General features: G+C 41.2%; 1 protein-coding gene across 3 annotated transcripts in view; it reads right to left on the bottom strand.

Annotated features, from left to right (window-relative positions):
* Window positions 1-24,939, bottom strand: part of homer1 (homer scaffold protein 1) — a 177,472-nt gene that overhangs the window by 66,199 nt on the left and 86,334 nt on the right. The gene's annotated exons all lie outside the window — the stretch shown is intronic.

Below are 24,939 nucleotides of genomic sequence, written 5' to 3'. Positions count from 1 at the left end.
TAGCGACAGAAGACAGATCTACTGGATGTGCAGAGCTGTCGCCGTTTAGTAACCTAAATTGCATGGTTCAGTAGGCTCAACATACCCACAAACTAACATGGAGCTCAAGTAAAGGCAACATGTCCTCGTCAATGAAAAACTAGAGAAAGCAAACCAAACAGAACTGTCATCAGGGGTTGCTCCCAGAAGCGGCAGGAGCTTCATCAGAGGTCACTCCCAGGAAATCAATGTACTGCTCTACAGCAGTCGGGTCTTGGAACATCTGTGTTGCGCCGCGGAACGTGACTTTAAGTGAGGCAGGGTATACTTGGGGTGTATGTAGCCCCTATTAACTTCAAACGTTTCTTCAGTCCGTCAAATCTTTTGCTCTTGCGAAGAACAGCTGCCAAGAAATCTTGGAAAATCATCATGGTGGAGAAGCGGTGGGCATAAGTGCTAAGGAGTGGTGTGCTCTCTCTAGTTTGATTCAACCAGTTTTGGTTTCAATGTCCAATATTCCAGGATTCAAGAAAACGCATCGGGTTGCAACCCTTGGTGCCCTCTGGAAGTCCAACTATGCATATATTCTTTCTCCTGCCTCTATTCTCCAAGTCGTTTACAGTATGTTTTCGGTTAGATCAAGCACCAGTTTCTCTAGTACCCCCATCTTGCTTTCAACTGGGTCAACAGTATCCTCCAAAGCACATATTCTCCCCTCCGCTTCTGTAATTCGCTTCTCATGGGTGTCTAGCTCCGAGCAATGCTTTGCAATAGCTGTGAGAGTAGACTTAGCTTATCATCGATAATCTTGGAGATATTAGCTGTGATTTCAGAAACCACTTCTCTTGCGGGTGCTAGCGAGCTAGAGCTATCTTCGGTGTTAGCCTCATCAGCTTGCTGACTAAGTTCCTCTGAGTTTTTCACATTTCTGTTCTTTCTGTATGGCATATTGTCGGCTTGCCTCAGAAAGTAGGTATTTATACTCATTATACGATAAAGAGTAGCTTAAACTCACAATGAATTGCGACTTTAGGTATGATTATGCAAGAATAAGTGATAGCACACCAACTCAACAGAACGCAACCTTTTCTCAAGCCGCCATCTTGGAAAACCATTTACTTTCATTATTAACTGAAAAGGGGTTACAATCGAAAACATTGCCTGATAAATAACAACACTTACCCAATAATATTCAAATGACTGAATAAAACTCCTAAACACATTCATCAAAGCAGACCAGTCATGTTGCTTGAGACTCGTGTTACATGAGTGCCCTTAAGATAGCTGGATTACATATGCCTTTCACTTTAGACCAGGTTTTTCTTTGTCAGTGGAGTTATAATTTTTAGTGATGTTAAAATAGTGATTTATTATTAAGTGTCTTGTAGAATCTGATAATGTAATAAAACCCTGATAATGTAATAAAGTGCATTTCCCAATAATGTAATACACTTTTTAAATTAAATAAACAGTTTACACACAGCACCCCCCCAGAGGCCAAAGGTCACCATTTTTTGTGGTATCCCCAGGATGGTGTGATATGTTAAAGGGTAGCTGAGAAATGGCTTTACTTGCTGTTTTGCGGTCGTATTTGGATGGGTGTCACAGCCAAGCTGTTGTGAAATTTGAAAGCTTGGCCTGGAGGTCATACGCCAAGTTACATAAAGATTGGACAGAATATGAAGCCCCCCTAGTGGTCAAAGGTCACCAGATGTTTGGGGTGTCCCCAGGATGATGTCATGAGTCTATATACCAAATTTGGTTGAGATATGTTAAAGGGTTGCTGAGAAAATAGGCTTACTTCCTGTTTGGCGACCTCAACGACAAGTTTTATTGGTCGTCACGTCTAAGCGACTTTGAATTTCAAGGAGATGTTGAATGCATTAGTGTGTCATGGTCAGAAGATCATTTGGGGCGACATTATTAGACAACATTTGTGGCAAGAGAAGCCTTTTAAAGGCTTTTGATAAAATCAAAGATGGCAGAAAAACTTATATGGCTAAAAAAGACATTAAGGATGCATTGAACTCTGCTTGGCCCACGGGTTCCAGAGATACATCGTTTGTGAAAAACGGATGAACAGGTCATCTGCTGGAAACATTAGGCCTATTTTTTTGGTCAAACCCCTATTGGAACAGATTAAAACTTGGGGCATGTTGAATTTTGTCCAAAAATCCAATATGGCTGCCGTATTCCAAAATGGCACATTTTTACACACTTTTTGCTATGCTATGGGGACATTTCCGATAAAAACAGTGTCATTTTAGCAAAAAACTGTCCTTTTCTATCAAATACATATTTACAGAGGTTAACTGATGATTTTAAAACCCTAAGTATTTTTCTAACAATTTTAAATCATTAATAAATTAAAATTGTCAGATATTTGTCAAATATCAGAAATCATCAGAAAACACTTTACTTGACGGGTGAGTTCATAACACATTCATAGCAGCTGTCATAAACTGCACATAAAGCATTCATGACTGTTTCATGAGACATGACTCAACATTCATAACAAACCTTTCATGAATGTGGAAGACAGAACGACGACAACTTGTCAAAATAAAAGTCCAACAATCGCAAAGCAGCATTGCCGTTTTTGTAAACTAGCCTACATTCAGCTGACCCGTATTTGTGTAACCTGGATACCATTGATTTAATCTCTCCAGCCTTTGTAAATATTTCATGAATATCTTATGAAATCTACATCGAATGTCACTTTATTATACAAGTTGTGAAGTATTCGTAATCACTGAGTTTAACACTGGGAGGTAAACTAGCCTACATTCAGCTGACCCATATTTGTGTAATCTGGAACGGTTGGACATTCCCAGTAGCAAAAGATGAGAAATCATCTGCAAAGGTTACATCATAAAACAAATACATTTTTATGAAATATAAATTATATGCTTGACCATGTTCTGTCTTTTTTTGGCACTGGAGTAGCCCATTGACTCAGATGTGACGTGATCAGGTAAGAGGTTTGGAACAAAAACGGCAATGCTGCTTTGCGATTGTTGCTTTTATTTTGACAAGTTGTCGTCGTTCTGTCTTCTGTCTTCAAACATAATAAACCTCTTACAGGTTAAATACAGTTAAAACTAGATGTACCGCATAGCGGTACAAAATATGACCGCCGCTCAGTCCTGTACATCCATTCCGCGAAAATAAATCACACTTCAATTTGTCTCCATATTTTACTCCATCCCCCACTCTTGAAACTTTTGTGTATGCTTGTTTGGCATGCCTGAGTGTGTGTGCGGCTGCACAGAAAGAAGCCTACTGGTGCTGAAAAGGTGAATAGATTGTAGAATAGCCAAAGAAGATGTAGCATTGTTATAAAACCTTTAAAATCTCTAAACAATCACAAGTAGGGCAGTTCATCACAGTTCATCCATTGCAACTGGATTGATGAAAGGTCACTTACACCTGTAGGCTAGGCCTACATTGTAAAAGCAAAAGGTATCAGCATAATCTTATTTATTTATTTGTTTGTTTGTTTATTTATGAACAAAAACATCTCTGTCAGTTCCATGCCGTTTTCAACAGCTATCAAAAACATTTTTGGATGGATGGATTTTTTGTGAATGTTTCTTCTTCTACATAAGATTTTTGTCATCTTCAGTTCATGTAATACTTTATTGTCAATGCACAAATTAAGTAACAGTAGTCTGAAACGTTATTGTTAATGCACAAATCAAGTAACAGTAGTCTGAAACGAAATGCTGTTTTACATCTAACCAGTGGTGCAAATAACTGACATGTCCAAATGGGCCTTGATTAAATGCGTCGCTAGACTGTTCATACACATTTTAACGGGCCAAAGTTGAAGAGCTGTTGTCCGTTATTGTTCGTGCAAATATAGGCTGATTCATGTTCCCTTGCATTGTGTAACTGAGGTCCATGTCTAGTCTGTCTTTCACCAGACCAAGCTCAATCTTTTAAGAAATCAAAAAATAAATAGCGGGCAGATCAGGCTGGGTTCACCCAGCCTAGTTCATAGGCACCCGATATTGTTTAATTTTCCGATTGAGATATCCACGCTCTGGCTATTCTAAATGCAAAAATGCATCAGGGAGTTATGACAAAACTGTAACTAACAAACTAGATCCTAATAGAAAGCTGTTAGCTTCCCTAAGCTACAGGTAGGCTTATAAGGTAGGCCTATTTACAACATAAATTGTCAATAGGCTATGCTGGCGACACAAATAAAATCTCCTTTGGAAACCAATGGCTTACACCTTACAGTATCAAGCGGACTTAAACTGCCATATCGTGGCAAAGTTGTAATAAAATTCACGCAGCTCCATGAGTCAAGGAAAGCGCGAATGAAGTAGCCACTTCTAAATGGGACCCACTACACAGTAGCTTAAGGTGTGTTGCTAAAGCAGCCATAATGAAATTAAGGTGTCATTGTTTGGATACTTCACACACACAGGCTTTTTAATTTCACAGACTACAACTACCAAGCTGGAATCAAAGCACATTGATTCCCCTCTCACACCCTGCACGCACTTAAAACAAAATAAACAGGCGTCTCAGTCTCACGCATGTATAGGCAAAACTGTATCAGACCGGTGTAACGTTGGTAAATCTTCCATTGCACAGAATGATTTTTGTAGCACGTGCAACAAATGACAGTCGAAAGATACAATTACAGTGCTGCTATCAATTTGCTTGGTATAACCGCATTTATAGTTTTCTATGCAATCAATCAAATTGGCCTCCATCACTCAACCAACGCTAACGGTAACACTAGGTCCTTATTGATATTATAAGATTAACGTAGGCCTACCTGCAGTAAAAACCAAGCATGTCCGATAAACATCCTCAGATTTATTTCAGCTTCAAGAAGAAATGGGAATTACATTTCATGTGAACATCATCCTATCCTTATTAGACGTTCTCTGCGGTAAACTAGTCCTTGTAGGAAGCGTCCATTGTTCCAACCCACTTTTAACTTCCAACAAAATTACGTCTCACTACAACGATGCGCCATCTAGTGGACAAACGACAACTTATCGCCAATACTGGAAATGCAGCCATGATGATGATGATTATTTATTTTGGCTTTCTTTTAATGCTACTAAATTTGTAATTATGTATTGGCCGTTCTAATACCGATAGTATGTGGGTGCCTGTGTGTGTGTGCATGTGTATATGTGTGCACCGCCATCTACAGGCCAATGAGTGTACAGTCACTAAATGTACACCAAACCTAATTTTTTTTAGACCCCCCCATGGATGAAATTCTACGAAACTTGGCATACCCCCAGAGAATGCCAGGTCAATTATACACATAAAATTTGGTGCAGTTCTGAACATCTTAACTGAAGATGGGGGCGATTAAAGCAGAATAATATTGCATTTTCATTTTTTACCGGGGGGGTGCAAATCACAAATGAGTGATTATGGGCCAGATTGATGTGGGCCCTTGAGACCAATATACCATAAAATATTCTTCTTCCTCAGTGCCACGGTTCAGGTAGTTATTTAGGAAAAACTGCTTTTTTTGCGGTTCGGGGGGCCCAGCACGGGGGGGGGAGTGGCCCCCGGGGACGAAACAAAATTTTTCCGTAAAAGTCTAGTGGGGCTACATACCCACCAAATTTCATGTGCCCCGGTGGTTCGGTGTCCCGGGTATCGTTGACCAAAAATTCAGGAAGTAGATGACTGGGGAAAAAAAAAAAAAAAAAAAACTTTGACAATCCCTATATGACCGCTTCGCTAGCTTTGCTAGCGGCGGTCATAATAAATTGGGTACCTTAAGTTAAACAGATTAAAACAAATGGCATTTAGACATTTTGGTTACACTTTACTTGACAATGTCGACATAAGAGTGACATGACACCGTCATGAACGCGTCATAAACAAGTCATAAATGTTTATGACATAACGCTTCTGTTACAAGGATACAAGGAAGTTTATTGTCACATGCATATAGTTACTGGAAGTAAGAAATGCAGTGAAATGAAGTCTGGTGTCAGCCTATTTGTGCATTTATGGGGGGGGGGGGGGGGTAAAAAGTGCAGTAGAAGAGGGGTTTAGTAGATTAAGTGGCAAGGGCTGCATAAAACATTCGGTTTTTGTCATAACAAGTTAGGGTTAGGTTTAGAGTTGGGGTTGGGGTTTTAGGATTAGGGTTAGAGATTAGGATTAGGGTTAGGTTTCATGTGTCATGACAGCATCATGTCACTCTTATGTCGATACTGTCAAGTAAAGTGTTACCGACATTTTCCCAAAAACTCAATATAAATTCAATAATGTCAGTGGCTAGCACTTGCAGTAATGTTAGCATTAATACAGTACCATTAGCCTACATAACTACAGAGTTGTAGGGATTAATCCCCAGATACGGGTTTTCCGGGAAATTCAATCAAGACCCTTTCAAGTTTTTTGGGAAATAATGGGAAAATGTTTTATTTTGTAAATGTTTATTTCATGTTTTTTTAAGCACAGATCTTAGAACATGCAGCGGATGTGCCTCTTGCAGACTGACTTCTTGTGATTGAACCATTACCTCACTAAATTCATGTTGCAGAGAGCTTACGGCCTCTCTCAGCATCAATGTCACATAGGCTACAATGATCTGCCACCAGTTTTGCCTACATGCCAGTAAGGAGAAATCGGGAGAAAAAAAGAAAAACCAAAACAATACTTTTAAATCAAACACAATACATAGCATAAATTACAGAAAGCCCCCAAACACCCCTCTCGTCCCGTAAACTTGACCTCCGCTCGTCCACGACGTCACACTCCACAAACTTAAAAGGGTCCTTTCGACTTTCCGTCGGGTCTTTGCGTCGGCCACAGACCAGGAATTAAACATGCAACTCGGGGAGTTTTGCTATTGTCCGTTATAATGAAGTATTTGCTAAATGTCCGTGTTTCTTCAACCTTGTTGGCCAACTTTCTGGGGATGGGGATTTTACACGATCCTTCATCAATGGGTTAGCCATCACTGGGCTAGTGTGCCCTGCTGTGTTATGACCGTGCTGATGCTAACAGCTGCAGCTCCCTCCAATCTAGGTTCTCTCATGCATATTAGGCCAGCTTTTGCCAATGAAAATGAATGCAAAATTAAAAAAAAAAAAACAGTCCTGCTCCTAACTGAAGAAACGTTTACGTTACCAACAATGTTAACAACAAACTCAGTTTCACTGTTGCAAGTACAAAGTTGGCTGTAAATATGCTTAGCCATATTACATTTTAATGAACCAGCTAGCTTTGTGATAACAAAATCTTACCTTTTATGTGTTTAGTCCACTGAAGGTTATATCCACATATCAAACGATTAAATCCACAGTTATGGAGGAATTGTTTTGGGGAAGCAGTTCCACTTTATCCCACTTTTGCTGCCCTTTTTAAAAAATTAAACCACTTAAATCCATAGCCTAGATCAGTGTTTTTCAACCTTTTTTGTACCACGGCACACTTTTGACACTTAAAATGTCCCACGGCACACTAACATCCTGTGTGAAGAAAAAATAAACAAACCAACCAACCATACCATAGCCTAAAATTTCAAATAATACACAGATATGGCTACTATGCAAGACTTGCTCTATAAAACAAGTGCCCTCTGTTTCATTTGTAGGTGACTATATCTAATTTAATTGTTGTTATGAACTGGATATGGGGCCCCCGTTGTACAATGCCTGCATACCACAAATAGTGCAATCATACAATCAATGAGAGTATGTGGTTATAAATTCTTTGATGCAACAGTTGCTTTTCTGGACCAGTGAGTGACATTTGGGTAATTTTCTGCGGCACACCTGATGATCTCTCACGGCACACTAGTGTGCCCCGGCACAGTGGTTGAAAAACACTGGCCTAGATGAGCATTGCGCATAACGTTACAACTATGTTGACATGATGGTAAAGCTAAATGCCCAAGACACGTCACGTCATAAAAGTTGTAGGCTACAAACGCAAAAACTTAATGACAGCTCGTTCGTGGTGTTGCCTAGTGCTGCCTAATTGAAATGGTATAGGCAAGGTTTATCTTATATTAGGTTATTATCTGTGGCACATTTATTGGGCTTTAGCCTCTTTTAATTTATTTGATAAGGAACTGATAAAAACTGAGCAGCAGAAAAGCTGTCATAGTATACATAAATAGTTTATTATTATAATTAGGTTATTAATACTATTACTTTACTACTATTACTGTTGTTACTGTTGTTATTATTATTATTATTATTATTATTATTATTATTATTATTCGGATGAGCCAATAATGTAAATCTGAGTCTGACATGTTGGCTACAAACAGTCTGTAACTGCACTGCTGCTATTATAAATTGTTTATAAAATATAAAAACTTTCGGGAATTATTTGAGGCTTCCATTAGCCGCCATTGTTGAAAAAAAATGGAACATTAGCGTCAATGGAGTTGTCGCAACTCTACCTTTTATATGGCTCTGGCCTGAACACCTGCCATAGGATTCTAATTGCTTAATGGCCGTATTATGTCACAATCGGCAATGTTAAGTCTATGGGGATTTTTAAAAAGTTTTTCTTTAATAGTTTAAAAAGTATAAAAGTTTCAAAGTTGAAAAGATATAGCAGCTTGGTCCGTTTGAAGACCTACGTTACAAAGTTTGAACGAAGTTTCTAAGTTAAACTGTTCCAAGAGAAATTGCGTACGGAAAAAGTGGTAAGCGGAATAATAATAATAAGTTGTTGCTGTTGTTGTTGTAAGCCTTGGAAGAACAGTACAGTGCATTTTCATGCACTGTAATAAGAAAACTAACAAACACAATGGGTGCCTTCGCTGCTTGGCCCCCAATAATAATAGGAAAAGCTAGAATCACTATGGGTTGCAACGCAGCTTCGCTGCTTGGCCCCCAATAATAGGAAAAGCTAGAATCACTATGGGTTGCCATGCAGCTTCGCTGCTTGGCCCCAATAATAATAGGAAAAGCTAGAATCACTATGGGTTGCCACGCAGCTTCGCTGCTTGGCCCCCAACCAGTCAATGGACTACATTGCAGTCAAGAAGTAGGGCAAATTAATTTACGAAACCAAAACGTGGGCCATAGTTGTCTAAGCCTCTATTGCGTAGCCTGTTAAAAACGTCGCTAGATAGTATTAAATCGCCAACAACATTGTTTTCTGCAGAAGCCTACCCTAGGCTACAGATTAGTTCTGAACAGTTATTTCTCTACTGGCTCAATTATCAAAAAGGTGCTTTCGTCCTCCGCAAATTAATTAAGTAGTTCTGTAGAGAGTTGTTAGAATAAATTAGCGTTTGCGATTGACAACGTTGTGATAAGTAGGCTATAACACTAACTTTGCAAAGTTAACTTGAATGCATCAATTTTGAACAAAGTTGTGTAGGCTACACCGCGCCAGTTGTAGTCTGCATGAACAGTTCTTGCACAAGACTGTCCTGCGCATATCTCTACCATAAAATAATGTGTCTAGGCTAATCTATATTTTCAATAAGCAAGCACTGCATGCCTATGGAAACAATAAGTCAATATATTAGAGATATCAAGAGTAACGAAGGAATGGACGTTACAGTTATTCAGTAACTGTAACGAATTACTGAAATTTGAATTGTACTTTGTAACAACACTGACAATAACGTAGACAGCAAATTAAGATGTTTTTTCGTTTTGTGGAGCGGCACCGGTACCACTGTGTAGCCAAGCCTTATGCCATAGGCTACCCAAGTAGCCTGAATCGAGGTAATGTTTAATTATGCATGATTTATTTTGTTATTGAATTTGTAGGCTGGGATTCCTCTCGGCAACAATTAGGTAGCCTCCTGCTTTTTCAGAAGGGGCGGCAGGCAGGCTACTGACAGCGCGATGTACAGTGGCAGAGCGACGCACAGTGGCTGAAAGTGGTACTAAAATTTCACGCAGCTTCATGCCGCTTAATGCGCGACTGAAGTGGCCATTTCAAAGTAATGCCCACTGTAGCTAATACCGTAAAACTTCAAATAATAGCCCGGGCTTTCATTTTCCCAAATCGCCGATGAGACTTTAATTCCCTTCACACAAAACTTTTCCTCTGCAAATATGGAAAATATTATCGAATTAATTAGTTCAAACACACTGAATGTCTACCCATATGACTAGGCTATCCGATGATAAGATTAAATTACGGATTATCACTCATTTAGTGTTGAGATGTTGTTTATTGAGTGAGATAAGATCCAAATAGCAGGGATAGCCAGGACATTAAAACATGTTTTAATCCGTAATTAGAGATTGTACCACACAAAGCTAATATTTTGTCACTAGCAACCAACAGCACCCTCCAGAATTATTGGCACCTCTGCTAGTTGACTAAAAACCAGTACAAAAAAATAATCTGTTGGTGTTTATTGTAATCTCACAATGGAAAAAATTAGGAAAAATCCAACCTTGAAGGGAAGCAAATTTATTTTGAGAAAAAGGAAAATCTCATAAAGAAATAAATATTTTTAACTAAAACACGTTGCTTTTCCAACCATTATTAGGCCTATTTTTATAATTTTTTTTTTTTTGCAAGGTGTTGCTCCTGACCAGACTTGTTTATAAGACGTTTGGTGATTAATTGATAGCTGTTTTTGGGACACATTAAACTTTCTTTATAATGAGCGCATACGGGGAGTAAAACAACTTGTTGCCGTTTTGGGACATTAAGCTACGTTAAGCTTTTTCACGTTAAGGATTTTATGTCCTTAATTTATTTATATATTTAGGCTACTTGTAACCCCTAGACTGGCACATAACAAAATTGGGGGCTCTCCAGCTGTTTTTTGAACCCTATAGTAAAAGTGAAGGCTCATCCACTTAATTTTTTCTCGCTAACTTTTTTCAGTTTAAGTTTCAGTTTTTCCAATTTTCAGAAGCGCGCCGTAACTTCTGGAACTCTGGTGAGTTAGGTGTCTCCAGCTGGGTTTTAGTAATCCTTCCATCGGGGCACTTTTGTTGTTTTGTTTATATGATTATTTGGGGAGTTTTATGTTTGGGTGGTGTTTTGAAGGGCAAACCCCGGGGGGAGCTTTGAGGTTTCAGTTGGTTTCAGTTTGAGGCCTGCTGTGATCGCGAACCTTCAATTAGTAACTCCCTTTGAAGAAGTACAGGTTTATTTAGGTGTGTTTTCCGGTAGGTAGGGTTAAGGATCAGAGTTCCCATGCTCATAGCCACAGTGTTTAAGTTGTGTGTCTTCAATCAAGTTTTGTTTTGTTGTTGCACTTTTTTCCAATGCTGCTGGGGCTTAGTTATGAGAATATTTTCTCGTTTCGATGTTCGCAATAGTCCTTGATTATGATTGGTTGAATCGTGTTCGATGCTGTTGTATATTTTCCTGATATAGCACGGCTGAGACCGCATTTCATTCTATATTAATGCGAATGCAGAGCAACTATTCCGATAAGAATCTACTAGTGGTGGAACTATTCTATGGGGACTCCGCCGGGAGAATGGACATTTGTAGATGAAATAGCTTTTACATTTCAAGATTATTTGTTTATTTTGTATCAATCTTTAATGTCCTATATACAGTGTTGGGAGTAATGCGTTACAAAGTAACGCGTTACTATAATTCCACTACTTTTAGTGGTAACGAGCATGTAACAAAGTATTTTTGTAAATCAAGTAACGCAATTACAATTACTGAAATTTCAAAGGGTTCGTTACTTGCGTTACTCTGTTGATCTTGAATGAAGGACTGCAGACAAGATGACAGATGCACAATTGCTGCTTCTAATCTAACGTCTCCCAACCTTAGCTGTGTTTCCAGCGATTGTGTTTCATGTTTAGATTGCAGGTGGATTCTTTACAGTTAATAGGAGCCTCCTCACATTCCTCCTTATTTCGTATATATGATAAAACACACAAGAGTGCATTAGGCTACAATTTAAATGGGCATCTTAAAAGCCTTTTCCCTTTCGTTTCCATCTTGTAAGCTCTACTACAGTAAAAGCGCATTGTTGTTTATTTTATCTCTGCTGTTTTTCGCCTATTGCGCAAAAGCCTCGTTATATAAATTTCTCATTCTTACAACATAGCCACGCCACAACACCAATAGGCCTACATACAGTAGCCTATATATAGCCTTGGCACAAGCAAGCACACGTTTAACTCGAGAGGAAAATGCGGATTTCACTTACCAGATAAAGAAACCTCCAAATAGCCTACCGTACGTACTACAGCGACTTGAGTTATTTGCACAGTATGAATTATATATCGGAATTGACGTCCATGGTGTTATGGATTCATTTGTCTGTGACGGATCATGCAACTTCTCTCTGGAACACCTTATCAGCTGAAGAGTAACCTTCTGCATAGTGCGCGACAACCCAAACCCTCGGATGCGCATTTGAACTTATTTTGGTAGGTCAGCACTTGTGCAGCGCAGGCTTTTCCCAAACTGGTGGTGCTTAAAATGCTATAATACAACTGTGTTCAAATAGGATGAGGATAACCTAAGGTTGTATATGTGTGTGTGAGCAGACAATAACGGCTTTGAAAATAGGCCATTTAACATTGTTTCACATTACATCCCATTGAACTCATTCCATGTAGCCTACAGAAGGACTGCAAAAATAATGATAATAATAACTTATTACTATATTGCAAAATTCAGTGTCAGTGCACCACCATGCATACTACTACTGCTACTACTAGTAGTAGTAGTAGTAGTAGTAGTAGTAGAAGGCAAGCAGTAGGCAGTGTACTGTACATATCTATCAAACCACCTAGATGGTGAGGGTGGCGCAAAACAAGGTCAGGGAGGCCTTCATGCATTGTAGAATGTTTTGTGGTCGGAAAAAGTTTGAGAACTCATTCACAAGGCTATTGATTTGAAGGCCCGTTGAAACTACAATAAATAGGTCTAAAAATTAGGTTTACTCAGTACTGTTCATATTGACATTTTAAAAGCAGACTTAAAAGTAACTCAAAAGTTACTTTCTCTAGTAATTAATTACTTTTGATATACAGTAATTGGTAAGGTAATTCAATTACTTTTGAAAGAAGTAACTGTAACTAATTACTAATTTTCAGTAACTTGCCCAACACTGCCTATATGTGGTAGCCATTTTATAAAGGCAATAAGCCCCTTGAGGCCGTTCTGTATCGTGAATATAGCACAGCTGAGGGGTGTTGTTGGGTTCCAACACCTCTCAGCTGTGCTATTCACGATTAAAGAACGGCCTCTCGGGGCTTATTGCTTAACTCATTGAGTGCCAAAAACGTAATATTACATTTTTCCTTCTCATGCGTTGAGTGCCAAAAACGTAACATTACGTTTTTAGCTTTTTTTTTATTACGAAACTAGACACTCTAACACACCTTATATGTGATTTTGGGAACTCTGTGATGAATGGAAATTAAATATATGACAATATAAAAATCGAAAAATCTTTTGCCATTTTCGTGGGTCTATCACTAGGTGGCAGTCTCGCCAGGTCTCGCTGATCACTTCCCGGAAAGTTTACAGACAACACTTCATATTTCATGAAAGACGTTATATCTCCATTTCTAGAAAAAAACATCGATTTTGATGAAAACTAGCCACTGTTTAGCTTGGGATTTCTCAGGAACAGAGGCGTGTAGAAATACACGGTTTGCACCCACTGAGAGCTTAAAGTCTCACCTTTATAACGAGCCATTGTATGTGTTCATAGCTATAACACAGAATATGCTGTGGCTGTACAAAAATCATCAACAATGGTCTAGATTGCTGGCACTCTAGGACAAAGCTTCCGAAAACAGCTTGGCATTCAATGAGTTAAGTAGCCTACGCCTTTTGTGGACAAAGGACATGCCTTGTTTTTTTGTGGCAGTGGTAAGAGCGTAGTTTTTTGCTCGTTTCTGTTTCTTAGCCATGAGAATTGATTTCCCTTGATTTTTTTTTGTAAGAATTTGTTTAATTTTGGGTTGGGGGGAGTAGTGAGACTGATATTCGCTGTCCGTTGTGAATGAAGCACAGGATTACAGGCCTGACCCTTCATTATCGCTGGTTATAAGATTTTGTGTGGCTTGTTTAAAGTCATTAACTATGTCTGTGGTTGATGAATTTATCAAGAGCCCTTCGAATGAGCTTTTGTTAAGCTTTACGAAAGAACAGTTGTTGCAGATAGCTGATAAATATTCGATTGACATAGCGAATGAGGATAAGAAAAAAAAGAGCTGCTGTTTAAAGCAGAAGAGACTGGAAAAAAATATCCTAATTGCTAAAACCAATGGGTTAACATCTCCAGTGTCTTCAGCTGCGAGTTTGTCTGAAGCTGATTTAAAACTCAGAGAATATTCTTTTCAGGAACGTTGCATGCAATTTGAGGCAACCAAATTAAGAGCTGAACATCAGCCGATCTGTGAGAGAGAAGGAGATTGAGCAGGGATGCACGATATATCGGCGGCCGATAAATTATTGGCCGATAAATGAAAAAATGTAAATATTATTATCGTTCCGAATTCCAGCCGATAATTTGCGCCGATATTTTTTTAAAGCCCTAATTTCCGTATGCCTATGTAAGGCCCGTCTGGCTACACTGAGCCATTTGAGCTTGGTTGGCTATAGGCTACTTCTTCCTCAATATTATGTCAGCAGTGTTAATGTATTTCACCATTCTAACAAGATCTGTGGATCTGCGTTGAATCTGTGCATCCCAAAATCCTCTCGTGAATGATCCTCTGTTTAACCTTAGCAGAGCAGAGCTCAGCCTACAGCCGTCTTGTGCTGGTGTGTTTGCACTTTACCACGCTAGTTGGGGAAACAAACAAATTCTTCGGTGGGATGAGTACATGAGTAGACCTAGGTCTAAGTTTTAGTATTATATTTGCATTTCATTCCCTTGGGTTTTGTATTATTACTGAGAAATATGCTATTCCTGCTTCAGTTCCAGACAGGTCATCATAATAAGTAATTAAAACCTTCGGGGCTAATCCCTTTCATTTCTGCAGCAGGTTGTGCGCAACAGAATAGACAGACATAAGATACAGTCCGAGGAGTTGCAGCTTTATTCAGTTAATCGCAGTTTCCCTCACAAACTCTAATTTGGTCGCTATAGCTTTTTCCCAGCTTAGCCTTTATCTACGTTGAGCGTTTACTCCTATATGAAATTCCATATCAGTGCATCTCTAAGATTCAGAAAGAGCTTCAAATTCGTAAAATAAAGATTGAGCTTCATATGAAAAAATTAGAGGCTGAGGAATGAGAGAGGGAGCGTGCACATCAACGCGAAAGAGAAGACCATGAATTTGCGTTGAAAAAGTTGGAGTTGGAATTAGCTTCTAAAAGAGATGCTGTAGTTCCTAATATTTCAAATGGGGATGCTTCCAATACATTATCGCCTTCTACATCTCATTTTTCCTCTGGTCAGGATTCTACTGCTCCATTTAATGTCCCATCTCCTATTATTACTGATTCGTCTGACGAACCTATTGATGTGTAATGTTATATTCGAATGGTTCCACCTTTTAACGAACGGGAGGTTGAGGAGTATTTTAGTCATACTTTATTTTAGGGTTGCAATCACTTTAAGGTGGCCTGTTGGAATTAAGAGTCTGCTTTTGCAATGTGTTCTGTCTGGAAATACAAGAGGAATATTCCGCACTTACTCTTGAGCAGAGTTCTGATTATATCTGTGTCACCGGCACTGGGCTCTCCCTCGGCCACGCCCCCTCATGCCCTCATTTCCCTCACAGTCACAGCCCTCATCGACTCAGGCGCGGCTGGCAACTTCCTCTCTGGGGCACTCTGCCGCCGTCTCAACGTCCGGAGGTCCCGCTGCCAGTCCACGTTCTCTCTCCACTCCATAGTTGGTAAGCCAAGCGGATGTCATTCTGGGTCGTCCATGGCTGATGCATCACTCGCCCATCCTCGACTGGAACTCAGGTGATGTTATGAAGTGGGGATCCAACTGTTTTCCCCATTGCTTCCCTGACTTGCCTCTCACGTCTCCGCAGCCACCTCCTTCATCCAAAGCAGTCTGTGCTACCACGGTGGAGAGCCCCAATAGCAACCATGTTGTGGAGATCCCTCCAGATTACCTCCATTTCAGTGATGTCTTCTGTCCACAATGAGCTGCTCTATTACCACCTCATCGTCCTTGGGACTGTGCTATTGACCTCCAACCAGATGGACCAGTGCTTAAAGGTAGAGTCTACCCCCTTTCTCTGCCAGAACAGAGGGCAATGGAGGACTACATCAAGGAAGCCCTTAACCAGGGCTACATCCGACCATCCACCTCACCTGCTGCCTCGAGTTTCTTCTTTGTAGCCAAGAAGGACGGAGGTCTCCGACCTTGTATAGACCGGTTTCAGGTCCCTAACAACCGTAGTCAAGAACGAACTCGGAGGACAAGCACTAGTTATTTACACTGACAGCGCATAGAAAACAAGCTGGCTGAACTTGATATAAGATGAAGAATAAAAACATATTGCCAAAATATTTCGGTGTGGCCGAGTCTGGATTGTTTTCATCTAGAGGTGTAGCGGATTTACCTATGAAAAAGCAACAGATTTTACGGAAGGTAGGCTAAACATTTGGCCAGTCACTGTAAAGTTAGGTTAGGCTTAAGCTAATGTTAACGTTAGAACTAGGGCTTCGACTGCACAATTAGTTTAGATTTAGTGAGAACATTACCTACTCAAAGGGTACATAATGACAGGGGTGGACAATAATTTCCACCTGAGGTCAGAGGATAATTACTTTGATAAAGCAGCCTATGCTGGCCACACATTGAATGATTAACTGAAATAACGTTACAATGCACAAAATGCATTGTGCTGGATGTTAACTGACGGGACAGGAGCCTATGACGGATTAGCTATAAGCTAGCCTACCTTATAGTAGGCCTATGCAATAATGTTACTTGCAAGCCCATGTCTTCTTTCTTAAAACAAACAACTCAAATGGAGTGTCAACTTTAACTTTAGGCTACCCTGCATATTGTCATTTGCGTGAAATGTAGGCTAACGTTAGCCTCCGTTCTCATGGATCATAAGTCTCTCATTAAAATGATATGCTGAGGAATATGATAAAAACACTTTGTTAACGTCACTACCCTATGTTATTTAGCCTAGAGTACATGACTTGAGTTTTTCCTCTTGAGCATGAAGATAACATTTGTGGCATAACTTCGTAGCTTCATAATGCATGCTTCGTATCCAAATGTCTAGCACCTAGGCCTGCCTAACGTTACTTTATTGGCGTTTTAAATTTGTTTAGCTTTGAACGGACATATCACAAAAAAATGAAATGTCTCCTGTACCACACAGGGGAATTTCCATCTGCTTTTCTCTGCCAAAAGTTAACAATTTTCAAGCACCTTGTGTCTTTCTTTCAATGTATTGCTATACGGCTCTGGGTTTGCTTGTCCTCCGAGTTCGTCCTTAACGACGGTTGTTAGGGACCTGAAACCGGTCTATTGATTACCGGGCTCTCAATAAGATCACCATTAAGTATCGGTATCCTCTGCCCCTTGTGCCATCCTCTCTGGAGCTTCTGCACGGCTCACAGATCTTCTCCAAGCTGGACCTACGTAGTGTATACAACCTAGTCAGAATCCGCAGAGGGGATGAGTGGAAGACTGCCTTTGTGACCCCTACAGGTCATTATGAATACTTAGTGATGCCCTATGGATTAGCGAACGCTCCCTCCGTATTCCAAGCCTTCATGAATGAGATCTTCAGAGAATATCTCCACCGATTTGTGTTGGTCTTCATTGACGACATACTCGTATATTCCAACAACATGGCCGATCACCGAAGCCATATGTCCCTGGTCCTCCAGAAGCTCCGTGAGTATCACCTCTATCTTAAAGCTGAGAAATGCTCCTTCCACCAGTCTCAGGTCCAATTCTTGGGTTACAACATCAGCCACAACCACATTAGCATGGACGAGAAGAAGGTGGAGGTGGTACGAACTTGGCCCAGGCCCACAACTATTAAGGAACTGCAGCGCTTCCTAGGCTTTGGTAATTTCTATCGCCGCTTTATTAATAATTACAGTTCACTAACTTCTCCACTCACCTCCCTTCTCAGAGGCAAACCCAAGACCCTTCCCTGGAATGAGAACGCTACCCAGGCCTTTGAAGGATTAAAGAAGGCCTTCACTACTGCTCCAGTGCTCACACATCCAGACCCAGACAAGCCCTTCATTGTGGAGGTGGATGCCTCAACTACAGGAGTTGGAGCGGTATTATCTCAGCAGCGTGGAGGGTCCTCTAGGCCCTATCCATGTGCCTTCTCCTCTAAGAAGCTCTCGCCGGCTGAACAAAATTATGACGTTGGTAACCGTGAGCTTCTAGCCAGAGGTGGGACCAAGTCATTGTTTGGCAAGTCACAAGTAAGTCCCAAGTCTTAGCAGTCAAGTCCAAGTCAAGTCCCAAGTAAAGACAGAGAAGGGCAAGTCGAGTCCAAGTCACATCAAAGCCAAGTCGAGTCCAAGTCCAAGTCCCAATCTTTTTCAAGTCCTGAACAAGTCATTAGGTACTCTTCACTTAATAATGCCATTATTAGACTATCGGTCATAATTTTAACACATCAATCTAATCTACAGTATTTTTTTTTATAAATACAGATTAAAATATGTTCAATGTTTCTGTCTTAATCTTTTACGATATATGCGCATACCTGTGTAATATACGCATGAGCATACCTGTGTAATCTGTACAAAACGGATAGCTACATGATACTCAGCACAACTGCAAATACTGTATATATTGTTTTTCCAAATTGTGGCGTCCACTGTGGATGAGTAATACATTTGACTGACGGCATATCACTGCGCTAGGCCACATATTTGCCTGCAAACAATTTATTAGGCTGTCTGCCAGTGGCAACCCATAAGGGAAGCCAAGGTCATGGTTAATGATTACAATAAAAGGTGACGAGAAGAATTGTCACATAGGCTACATTAGCAAATTGTTGCGGTTAAATATTTTATGTTTTTATTGGGGGTGTTAAACATTTAAAAAATAACTAATTAATCATATTTTGAAATGAATTAATCTAGATTAATTGCGATTAAAAAGTATATTTTCTCCCTAAAGACTAAAACTTCTTATATGGCATATTAAATAAATACAGCATAAATCACAAAATTACTGAGTAACCACAAAGGTAAAAGTAAAACACTTCTATATTATTTAAATGATAATAATGACACAGTAATTTTGTTTTAAAGTATTCATTTCTTAAATACTACACATGTGATGCTGTTTAACTCATTTGTAAATGGTGCACTGTCACTTTAAGCCCATTGTGTGCCACTGTCCACACGTTATCCTAATGATCTTTTTTTACCAGCTCCATTCAAATATAGCTATGGCTAGTCCACAAACTCTAACATTTTGTGCCACATGTATAGCACAATATTAACAAAGATAAGCATGATATTAAGTTGGCACAAACAGCTTTCATTCCTTTGGAAATAAAAGCACGTAATGGCATGATGCTTGCTAGACATTTTCTGTTTGCAATTAAAAGTGAATTATGAGCCTGGTAGCCAGTAGCCACCTAGCTAAGTGGAATGCGTTTCAATCGGCATAATATCATGTGCTTAATGTAAACGAATTATTGAAGACTTCAAGACTCAGTTCCATTACACAAAGACAAAGACAACTTTTCATATCCTTGTCCAGTTTCCAAATCACAGTGAGTGCAGCCTATGTCAAAGTGCCCTGGCTCTCAGTTTATAACAGTAGTGAGAACTGGATAAATCCGCAGTTTCCTCTAATCTCGTCTTTGTTGCCTTCATGATTTCCTTTTATACGTTTCTTATATTAAAGGAGATATCACTCATCATCAACGATGACAAATCAGCTGAAACCTGCCACTCGTTTTCTCTCCCTTTCGTGCGCTCTGAGACGCTTTCTTTAATTAAATGGAGTAGGCTAGCATACGTTCAAGTTGGATCTTAATGGAGAGGACCCGAAAAGTATAATTTTTATGTAACATGCTGTTGGTGCAATTTGACATTGTAAACGTTCTCTGTGCTCTGCCCGTTTGTGTCCACTATGTGTTTTGTTTTTTTCGTCGCGGAAGTGAAAGCATCTCTGGGGTGACTGGTCCACGATCAGGAAATGTATTTTTTGACTCTAGACATGTCAAGTCAAAGAGGCAAAGTCCGAGTCAAGTCTAGAGTGAATAGTATTCAAGTCCAAGTCGAGTCGCAAGTCATGCCGAATTTTGTCAAGTCGAGTCTGAAGTCATTAAAATCATGACTCGACTCTGATTCGAGTCCAAGTCATGTGACTCGAGTCCACATGTCTGCTTCTAGCCATCAAGCTGGCATTAGAGGAGTAGCGCCATTGGTTAGAGGGGGCTAAACATCCCTTCCTCGTTCTGACTGACCACCGCAATTTAGAGTACCTTCGGGAAGCCCTCTTTACTCGTTTTACCTTTTCAATTTATTATCGTCCAGGTTCCAAAAATGTCAAGGCAGATGCATTGTCTCGAATCCATACCTCTGAGGAGAGTCACCACCAGCCAGAACCAATATTACCATCCCGCCTGATTGTCAGTCCTATCGTGTGGACCCTGGATGAGGAGATTGCTGAGGCCTCGATTGCTAATCCTGCTCTGTCCAACACCTCAGCCAACCTCACCTATGTCCCCAGCGCACTCCGTCGCCAGGTAACCTCTGTAGTTCACTCTTCTCTAGGCACTGGGCACCCTGGAGTCCATCAGACCCTCAGTCTCATCCGGAACCGTTATTGGTGGCTGGGAATGGCGAATGAGGTTCGTCGTTTTGTTGCTGGCTGTGCCGACTGCGCCATGACGAAGACCCTACGCCATCTACCTGCAGGGAAGCTGCTTCCGCTGCCGGTCCCACTTAGGTATTGATTTCATAACTGATCTCCCATCATCTGACGGACACACATGCATACTTGTTTCAGTGGACAGATTCTCTAAGTTCTGTAAGCTCTGTAAGAGCTGTAAGAGTATACCCACTGCTAATGAAACTGCCCAGGCACTCTTCAATGATGTTTTCTGCAATTTTGGCATTCCTGAGGACATTGTTTCTGACCGTGGACCCCAGTTCATTTCTCGGTTCTGGCGGGCCTTCTGCACTCTTCTAGGTGTGACCGTGAGCCTTTCCTCGGGCTACCATCCCCAGACAAACGGCCAAACTGAGAGGAAGATCTAGGAAATTGGCCGCTTCCTTCGGACCTTCTGTCATGATCGACAGCACAGTTGGCACCAGTTCCTTCCCTGGGCCGAATACGCGCAGAACTCCCTCCGACAGCCTGCTACAGAGCTCACCCCCCCTTCCAGTGTATACTTGGTTTCCAACCTCCCTTGTTTCCATGGACAGGAGAACCATCAGAGGTACCAGCTGTGAACCATTGGTTCCGTCAGAGCCAGAGAGTGTGTAATGAGGCCTTCCATCATTTGCAGAGAACCGTCCGGAGACACAAACACCATGCCGATGCCCGACGAGGACCCACTCCATCATACTCTGTCGGACAGAAGGTGTGGCTGTCAACTAGGGATATCCGGATGCGCCTCCCGAGCAAGAAGCTAAGTCCTCGTTTCATTGGCCCCTTTACTATTCTTGAAGAGATCAATCCAGTCACCTTTAAGTTGCAGCTGCCGCCACAATATAGAATACACTCCACTTTCCATGTCTCCCTACTCAAACCATTTGTTCCATCTCCCACAGAGTCCGGTGCCACTGCAGAACCTCCCCCGCCGCTCCTGCTTGAGGATGGCCCTGTCTATGCAGTGCGCGACATTCTGGACTCCCGACGCTGGAGGGGCCGCCTCGAATATCTTGTGGACTGGGAGGGTTACGGCCAGGAGGAACGTTCCTGGGTACCACGAGGTGACATCCTGGACCCAACCCTACTCACCACCTTCCACAGAGAACATCCATCTTGTCCTGCCCCTCGTTCTTAGGGTCGTCCACGGCGTCGGGGTCCTCGGCCATCGGGAGCGGCCCCTGGAGGGGGGGGTAATGTCACACCGGGCTCTCCCTCGGCCACGCCCCCTCATGCAACACCAGCACCTGACTCTCCTACTGCCACACCCCCGCTTTCCCCAGTCACATGAAATCTCTCACACTCTCCTGCCTATTAGCTCTACTCACCTGCAAGCAATCACCGCATCATTAACTCTCCTACAAAGGTTTCCCGCATTCTCCAGTCTGTGTCTGGTTTCGTCAATCTTGGACTCAAGGACTTATGCTGTGCTCCTCTGTTTCCTGCCTCTTCCAGTTTGCGTGAGCTCTTTGTTAGAATTTGTTCATATTTCCTTGGAAATCATCTTCTGAGCTTTTTGAAGGACTGAATCTTTTGAGTGTTTAATCCTTAGTAATGTTTTGCTTTCGGCTGAATTATCCTCTGAGCCAATAAAGGAACCTGTTTATCTAAGGATCTGTTTCTACCAGTCTGAGTCTGTGACAATCTGATTATAATGTGGTTAAAACAGCAATTCTGAATGCTTTTGAATTAGTGCCTGAGGCATAGACAGAAATTTCCTATGTTGTTAACCTAACCTGTTGGTAACCTATGTTGAATTTGCACGTGAGAAACAGGGTCTGTTTGACCGCTGGTGCACATCAGAGCATGTTCAATCGAGAGCAACTTTGTGAATTAGTTTTGCTGGAGGAATTTAAAAGTTGTATTCCGGAAGATGTACCCACCTATCTAAATGATAGGGACGTGACAACATTGGCTCAAGCAGCTGTATGCGCTGATCAATATTCCTTGACGCATAGAAATGTGTTTGTTCCTCTCCCGTCTTCTCCACCTCCGAACGCCACCCTCCAGTCCAAAACTAAGTTGGAGGAATTCAAATTTTGAGAGCCTCGCAAAACGAGAATGTTTTTATTGTCATGAGGTAGGCCATCTTATTAGCGTGTGTCCAATTTTGGAAAAGAAAAATCAGGCTCTCAAGCAATCAACACTGAAGAGTGTGGGATTTGTGCGCACCATGACGTCAGAGAAAACATCCGATGAAATTGATTCTAGTTATGAACCATTTATTTTAAACAGAGTTGTCTCTCTCACTGGCCGTGAAGAAGATAACGTGTTTGTGAACATTTTAAGAGATACTGGTGCTGCACAAAGTTTTATTGTTAATCCGGTCCTGCCATTCTCTAATGATAGCTATTGTAGTTCTGATGTGTTGGTGCAGGGAATCGAGATGGCCTTTGCTAAAGTCCCATTACATGCCTTGCACTTAAAAAGTGACTTAGTTTCTGGCCTCATTAAAGTGGCTATTCGTTCTGATCTGCCTGTAAAAGGAGTTGTCTTTATTTTGGGTAATGACTTAGCAGGCAGAAAAGTGCCACCTCCTCCGAAAGTTGTAGTGAATCCGTTAGCACAAAGCACAAATTTAGATTGGACTCCTTCGTCCGTTTTTCCAGCATGTGCATTTACTCTGGCCCATATAAGTATATAAACTCTTTTGATCCCGTGAGGGAAATTTGGTCTCTGCTTTTATCCCAATCCGTAAATTAGTGAAACACAGACAGCACACAGTGTACACACAGTGAGGTGAAGCACACACTAATCCCGGCGCAGTGAGCTGCCTGCATCAACAGCGGCGCTCGGGGAGCAGTGAGGGGTTAGGTGCCTTGCTCAAGGGCACTTCAGCTGTGCCTACTGGTCGGGGTTCAAACCGGCAACCCTCCGGTTACAGGTCCGAAGTGCTAACCAGTAGGCCACAGCTGCCCCATATACGCAAATATGAACATGCCGTGAATTTGTCTGACCCATTTATGTCTGGAAAATTAGTCCGTGTTATCGCTATCTGTGCCTGAGTCGCTGTCCACAATCGGTGGGCTGAAAATGAAGATTTGTTGCCGCTGTCTGTAGACAGTGCCGTTGCCTTTTCTGTCTATGGTGCAGTCTAGTGCCTCTAGCGACGTGGGAAAGCTGGATGTTGACCCAGTCATGTCAGTCTTCTCTGCTGAGGAGGATTGCTTTGGTCTACGCAATGTTCTAGTCTCTTGTGCTCATTTCCAGAATTTCGAGATTAGGTGCTGCCTTGTACTAATGACTTTGTTTGGTCTGCAGATTGTCTGTTTGTCTTCAGAAACACCAAGGCTTTTTGCTATAGCACTCCTGTGCTTGTTACGACAACTTTCCAGCTGCCTTTTCTACTTCAAGTGGATGCAAGTGGTAGAGGAGCTGGTGCTGTACTGTCCAGAATTTGGGTAGACTTGATTCCCCTTATGCTATTTCCTTAAACATCAGCTGAAAAATGAGTTTTTGTCATTCTCCAGTATGAACACCACAGCTTATGTAGCATCTATGTACACCAAACTTTCCAGTTATACACTTATAGTGTTACCCAGACTTATTTGTGGCGGCCCACCACAATATCAACATTGACCACCACACAATGATTTTCCAGGTTGTACTAAATTGTGCTTAAATCTGGTTAGCATCATAACCACGCTGTGCTAATTTGTTAAAAACTGTTGCATTCAAGTTAATTCTGCAAACCAACCACCACAAATGGAATTCAGTTCTCTGGGAAACACTGATTTAGCAGTATTCTGAAGATATTTACAGAGGGATTTGTTAATAAATCATTCCTGGCCTGATTAATGTGACATTTTCATAAAAAAATATATATGGTAATTTTTTTTCAACTTGTATGTAAACAAAACGAAAAAAGAATTTTGCACCTGGCATTTGCACCTCCAGGGAGGAGGTCCAGCACCTAACATTGTTCAAAGGAAGCTTTACCTAACAGGTTCACACAAAGCTTCGAAGCAGAAGCACACAAAGCAGTTGCGGCTGTCACCCAACTGAACTAGCTCTGCACCCCGGTGACCCGATATTTCATTTAAATCTCACACTGCTATCTCTCAAACGAAAAGCACATTCTCTGTTGAAATAGTGATGACTAAGAGGAATGAATGATAGCAGCAGCAGTGATTAGCACACGTTGTTATGCCTGCAAAAAACCCTAGGCAATGTATAAAAGCTAGTGTAGGGTCTTTGTTCTTCAGTGCGATCCTGGGAAACACTGCTCTATTTCGACAATA

The sequence above is a fragment of the Alosa pseudoharengus genome, unplaced genomic scaffold (genome assembly GCF_046254945.1).
Source record: "Alosa pseudoharengus isolate Yale_2024_CS ecotype anadromous, Long Island Sound unplaced genomic scaffold, YU_APseudo_1.1 YU_APseudo_1.1_scf_14, whole genome shotgun sequence".
Taxonomy (NCBI): Eukaryota; Metazoa; Chordata; class Actinopteri; order Clupeiformes; family Clupeidae; genus Alosa; species Alosa pseudoharengus.
This window is presented reverse-complemented; position numbering and strand designations above follow the sequence as displayed.